At 39.1% G+C, this 7,072-nt stretch overlaps 1 protein-coding gene across 4 annotated transcripts in view; it reads right to left on the bottom strand.

Annotated features, from left to right (window-relative positions):
- NOL4 (nucleolar protein 4) overlaps positions 1-7,072 on the bottom strand; it is a 195,958-nt gene that overhangs the window by 22,195 nt on the left and 166,691 nt on the right. The window lies entirely within an intron of this gene.

A 7,072-nucleotide genomic window follows, 5' to 3' on the forward strand; every position in this document is an offset into this window, starting at 1 on the left:
TCGTGGTGTATTCCTCTCATTCAGAACAAGCTTTTCTATGCCTCAGGCAGCTCCACTTTTATGACCACAATCAAGCATTTTTCTCTGCATTTTCCCACTTGTGTGTACTGTCCTCAAGAAATTATCTCCATGAGGCACTCCTATAGGGAGAGACATTTCTGTTCCTCCTTGCCAACATGCCATTTTTTGGTGACTATGATGGGCAACACCTTCAGCTCAGCATTACCTCATTCAGTGCAGGAGAACTGTGGCACCAGAGCACCAACAGAGGAAATTTTTAAACTCATGAATCAAATGTTTAGAGAGCATGCAGGGGAAAAGTGTGTGGGAGTACTGGAGCAATGCTTGTGCCAGCTTTGCAGATTTATTACTACAATATCATCACGGTCAACATAATTAAACCTCCCACTTTAGGTCTCTTCGTCTACTGCATTACAACTGGTATCACTCCCACCACCGACAGCATATTTTCTTGACACAAAACAGCTTTCCATACACCTGCTAGCTCTGGGGTATGGAGATGCAACTACCGAAAAGGCTTTATTGAAAAACTATGGGGTATGACTTGGACTTTTGAGTACTTCTTCCTATTTCTCTTCTGCCCCACATCTTCTTTTAAGATCACATATATCGGAGCGTGTGGCAGGGGGAATGGACCAAAACACTTTATGTTAGATTCTAAATGAAATTCTTCTTCATTTAGAAACAGAAGATGACAGCCTAGACATGAAGCATTTGAGGTCAATGCTCAATTAACTTCCTCAGTTTCAACAAATTAAAAATGTCTGTGTGTTGTTCTGCTTTGAAAAGGAAAAAAATAATCACACTGGAGATTCCAGCATATTGCCACATTTACAGTATGGTGTCTCTTCCACAGGTAAATTCAAGTGGGAGTTATAGATAGCTGCCTTTTAGAAAAACAGTTTTCTTTTCTGTTAGAGAGTGAGCAATTACTTTTTTGCATGCTCTTAATGACTGGGTCTTGTTTTCAACAGTAGGTTCAGATATTTTAAAGATATTTTACCCTGTGTTTGATACATTTGATTGCTAATGATTTTATTTCAAATCTGTGTTAAAGCTTGAACTGCATGTTTGTGAAAATCAAAACTCTTTCTATGAATTTAATGCAGATGTCTGTTTTTGAACACTGCCTCAGGTACAACTTGACTTTTACAGTTTAAAAGAAAAAAAGAAAAAAATCTTTTAAAAATAAAAGGTATTTTAAAAAAACTGTGACCTCCATACCCTGTCTCAAACTATTTAATAGAAAGAAAATGTTTTGTTACTGAAGAAGACCTGCCCTAAATTTTTGACAGAACTTGGTGCGTGTCCTTTAACTTCAGTACTGTGAGGATTCTGTATTTTAAAAGATTCAGTAGATAAGAAGTGATGCTTTGGGGTATGGCCTTTTGATTCCACAATCATCAAACCAGAGTAGCATGAGCTGTTGGAAAAAACAAAGAAATGAACTTTGACTGGCCTTTGGAGGATGCACTTTCTGATCTGCTTCATTAATGGAAACAGTAAAACTGAAGCTTAATATGAAATACCAGGAGTAATAAGCATGAAATTTGTGCACTGCAGTACAAATCTGTTCCCCAAATATTCTCATTTCAGGGGAGGATTCTTCTGGCATGATGCCTGGGCTGCTGGCCACAGCCCGCTCAGCTGCCTTGCCCTGTGCCTAGCCTCTTTAGCAGCTGGTGCTGCTCCCAGGCAATGCACTCAGCTCCAGCTCCCACAGCTTATTATATTTTTTTTTCTTACAAAAATATGTTTCTAAATTTAGTTTAGGGACATCAAGCCAGTTGTTGAATCACAAACATGTTTCTGCTACCAAACATAAGCAGCCTGTGCATACATTTCTACATATATTTTCTGCATGGAGAATTGCACTGTTCTAACCAAGGAATACCTCTGAATCCACCATGCAACTGGTGCTTTCATTTCAGGAAAAATTTACAATTGTTTAAAGTCTTCTAAATCTACTAATTCATTAACCAAAACCAAAATATGCCACTCTTGAGAAATAAGAGTTTGCATATGCACACTGGGTTTGCACTGATTTTATTAAACTGGCCCAAACTCCGCATGACAACAGAGATTTGCTCACCAGTTTCTGCCTGTGCTGTAGGCAGGAGGGTATGTGCAATGAAGTCATTAGCTAAACACAGGAAAGGAAAGACAAAATCATGCTTTTAAATACCCTCTATGCTATAAATGTCTGACAGGCAAGAAAATGCTTCATATTTAATATTTTCTTGCTTTGTAAAAGGGAGGAATATGTAAAAAACTCTCTATTCCTGGCTTTCAACACGGGAGCAGGAAGAACAAAAGCCCTGACTCCAAACCCTCCATCTTTGGGCCTGAGGAGAGAACTTTTATATCTACATTTCCACCAGCCTTTCCTCTTCTGCCTTCTTTATTACCTCCTTGAGTAATAAAGACATAGGGAAGAAGGCTGTTCCTGTCCCTGTTCATTTTCCTTTTCATTTTACCAATAGTAGGAAGAGGGATAAGGTTGTTTAAAAGTTCCTGTCCAAGAAACAACCTGACACTCCATTTCTGAACCTTCAGCTTTATCAACCTCCAGAACAGAAAACTTACATTGGCATCAATTTTACCTCACATTCAAGATCTTACTGCAGCTTAGGGTGTTTTAAAGTGTTCTCTGAAACCAGCAGCTTGAAATTCAACCATACACGCTCAGCACGAAAAGCCTGGAAAAAGAAAGCATTTTCTAATTCAATGATCTCTGTGTTGAGGTGAAAAATTAGCTGCCCACCTTAGGGCCTCACTGTAAATCCAAGGCATGAAATTATTTGCAATTGCATGCCTTGCACATTATTCCTTTCTAATACATGTAGCAAATTTAATGTAGCTTGGGCTGGAGCGTGGTGGGAGGGGGGTTGCCCTGTGATACCCAACAGCCCCTTCGGGCTGCATCTGCTAATAACAGAACCCTATCCACCACTGCTGAAATCAGGAATTTTGCTACTGACTTGAAAGGCAGCAGGATTTAAAATTACAATGCATACCGCTTATTTTCTTCCCCTTGACAATATGGTCAATGCATTCTGGGTAGGAAGCGAAGTTTCCCAATACCAGTCCATAATTTGATCTCTTGACAATAATCCACATGCAGCTAAACGGTGCCTGCATAACATTTTGTGCCTCAGTGGTTAAAGCATATCATTTGGAACCACAAAAGCAAACCAAAGACCAACTCAGAAGTCAAATAATCATTAGGTGTGGAAATGATGGAAGTGAACGAGGCCTGAAATGCAAACTAGCATGTGGATATCCAAGGAGGTTACAGTTGCCTTAGTGATCACTTTGAACACAGATAAAAAAGGATAAAGTACTAAAGTACAGAAATCACTCTGATCCCTATTAAATACCAAATCACAAAGAGATGTCTGAATACAAAAAGCTATTATTAATAAAGCTTCTGTAGTGTAAGAGGCATTCAGCTTTTTGCAAGTTACAGTGACTTTTGCCTCTTGTGTGTTTTGGGATTCCAATTTGTATTTGTTTGCTTTATGTTAAGTGAACTATCTGCTTCCCTTTGCTCTTTTCTATTATCTAAGACTCCGCAAGCCTCCCATTCTGAAGCAAAAATCACTTTGAGCCGGAATTTTTCAGGTCTTATGTAAATCTATGATAGAGAGAGGACATGGCCCCATCCCTCCGCACTGCTGCCACTTGTGGTCAGCATGGACAAAGTGCCTTTTCTTTCTCACCCGGTAGAGCAAATTAGTCTCCACGAAACCCAAGAGAAAGGGAACTCCTGATGCTTTCTCCTCCACCTCTAACAAGGATGTATAGTTGATGTGCTCTTCCTGCATGCTGAATAGCTGTGGCGAGGACTCTGTCTCCCTGAAACAAACCCGCTTCTTCGTGCGCCCTCTGAATTTGCAGCTTTCTGCGACAGAAGCTCGGCCTCAGCACAGCATTCTCCAGCATCCACTGGGAAATATTTTTGCATATCTCCCTTTTGTGTAATCAATATTGTTCAAATCTACCCTTGATACAACACCAGACAATATGAATAACAGAATAAAGAGAGCATTTAAGAACCCTACGGTTTCTTTCTTCCTTCCTCCTGGGAGCTGCATTACCCATTGATCAGGAAAGAGAACAACAACATACATACGGGGACACAAATAAATATATCTCCCGTCTTTCCTGCTGTCTGAAGGGTAATACAGGAAATAACTGGTCAGTGTCAAGATTTAGAAGCTGTGCATTAGTGGCACAACTGAAACACAAATTCTCTGTCCTCAAATATGAAGGTTTAAAGGTCTCTTGGAGGTCCATGCCCTCACTTGCAATTCAGATTTTTAATTAATTTCTTCCAAAACAGTTTTACAATTACCTGTAATTTGTCCACCAGTAATATCCTTCCTTCTTAAGAGAGACACAAACTGCTCCTGGTCTGCAACAGTCAGACTTCTGGGGTTGGTTTTTTTTTTTTTTTCATAAAACTGTGCTTGAAGAGTTTTTCTTTAGGTCAACCCCCTTGTTACATGCAGAGAAACAGCACCAGAAATTGTATGGAGGCAGATCGTTAACAATTCCTTTCAAACCTCAATTTCTTTAAAACTAAACATTTAGGAATTAGATATAAATGGAAGGAAACACAGTAGCAGTGATTTCCAAGTGGCAGTACATGTGCACTTTTGTTAATATGCAGATGTATTGCATTAGCGCAGAACCTGTATCCAGTCTGCAACCGGCACTCGTATCAAGCTGCTCTATTCAGGTTGCTGCTATGACAACTATCCAGAGGCAAATGTCAGGTCAGCTCCCAGCATATGCGTCTAGGCCATAATTGCTTTGTCAGAAAACTAATAGCCACCTATTCCTCTAACAGCTAAAAGCAATACTATTAAAATTATTAAATGTTGCAATATTCTTAACACCCTATTCATATGCTACTAAAGCACTGAAAACTTTATATTTGCCTTCCTTTTATCCCCCAAACTAGAATGGGGGTGAAGAATGTATGTAAAGTGCCTATTTGCAAATTTATATTCATTTATGTTTCAGTGTAAACCTGGGATCATTAAACTCTCTCTTCTTTGGGGGTTAGATATTAACTTTCACTCCACCACGATGATTACTGATATTTAATTTGCCTGGTTACAGATGACAGCATGGAAAAAAATTATAGTTGTCATCTTGATGAGAAGTTTCTTTAAAAATGTATTCAGTGTTTATCATAAAGAACCACTTCACAGCATCAGAGTGCATGACTGTCTGTGCACAGTGCATAGACTTGCTCTTATCAACTTGAAAAGCTTAAATAATCAAAGATTTTTTTGATTGAGTTTAGCTTTTGTAACTAAATAAACTGTTAGCTTCCACAAGACTCAGAAATGTAACCTGCACATTTATCCTTATCTTACATCATACCTTTTAAACTTATGATTAAAAAAAACCTAACATTTATATTGAGTGAACTTTTTTGAGATGCCTAGCAGAGAGTGAAATACTTGAAGCAGAGATAGAGATGGAGTAAGCAATACTCTTGCAACTGCGAAGTTGTCTTGCAGCCATCTCCAAATACTATCTCATGTGAAGAATTAAAGTTAATCTGCATATTACTGATTTGTTCAGTGAAATTGTCTCCCATGTGCACATGGAAACATACACATATCCTAATAGATAGTGATAAAGAATAGTTGAATTAAATCAAACTAAGCAAATTACAAATTTTACAAGAAAAGCATTATTCTGATGTCTGTGCAGCGAAGGTATGAGGACAACACCTTTGTCAGGCTTTACAGTTGTCTGACTGTTGTTATTTTCAGCTAGTCTCTGGAATGAAAACAAATTGTACCCTTTCAATTCACATTTAAAAATACTTAAAATGCAGAAATCCTTTTTCTTATCATGCATATCCTATAAAATATTGACTGACAGGTACTGAGTGAAAAGTCCACTAATTTAAAAAGCACCAGCTCTGGCTGAGAAATGCCTTTGGTAGGATGGGAGATATAGAAGATAAATTTCATTTTCCTCTGAGCTCAAGCCCTCTTTGGGCTCAACTTGTCACTTACTGTGTAATTACAAAAGAATCGTACATTGCATGTCCGATTACTTGGGGTATAAGGATGAAAGAAGTATATGTAGCTCACTCCTTTGGCTACCCAAAAACTCTGCATGCTATGGTAGCCCTTCCGAGACACTACTCATTGAAACAGAGGTCAAATTGCTAAAATAACATCGACTGAGTCCAGGAGATAATCCAGTCCACCGCAGTCTTATGTGACCACTACTCTCCTATCTACAAATACAATAATGAATTCTCAAAGGTCCAGATTCTGAAGTAGTACAAAACAACATGGTGCCAATGAAGCTACATCAGTTTTCTAAATGATCTGGCTAACTATACATGCCACGTCTATAAAAAGGTCCATATGCTTCTACAGACATATTACTCTATGATTCGGTTCTTTTCCTGCTATCCCATATTCATCCTGCCCCCTGGCTCCCAGGTGCTGACATTTTGTCTTGATTGCCAAAAACTTATTTCAATTAGAAGAAAAATGCTCATTCATAAATTTTGCAACATGACAGCAGGCAAAAAGAACCGATTCTAAACAACAAAGCAATGAAAGGGATAGGCAAGGAAAGCGAGGTGGTGGGGTGGCCCTCTATGTTAGGGCCAGTTTTGAATGTTTAGAATTTAACAGTGTGAATCACAGTGTTGAGTGTGTATGGATAAGAATTAAGGGGAAGGCCAACAAGGCAGACATCGTGATGGGAGTTTGCTATAGACCCTCTAATCAGGATGTAGAATCTGATGAAATATTCTATAAACAGCTGGCAGAAGTCTCACGATCATCTGCCCTTGTTCTTGTGGGGGACTTCAACTTCCCAGATGTCTGCTGGAAATACTACACAGCAGAGAGGCAGCAGTCCCGGAGGTTCCTGGAGTGTGTGGAAGACAACTTCCTCACACAGCTGGTGAACGAACCAACTAGGGGAAGTGCCCTACTGGACCTACTGTTTGTTAACAGAGAAGGTCTTGTGGGAGATGTAAAGGTTGGAGGTTGTCTTGGGC

This window comes from Charadrius vociferus, unplaced genomic scaffold (genome assembly GCF_000708025.1).
Source record: "Charadrius vociferus isolate BGI_N301 unplaced genomic scaffold, ASM70802v2 scaffold23, whole genome shotgun sequence".
Taxonomy (NCBI): Eukaryota; Metazoa; Chordata; class Aves; order Charadriiformes; family Charadriidae; genus Charadrius; species Charadrius vociferus.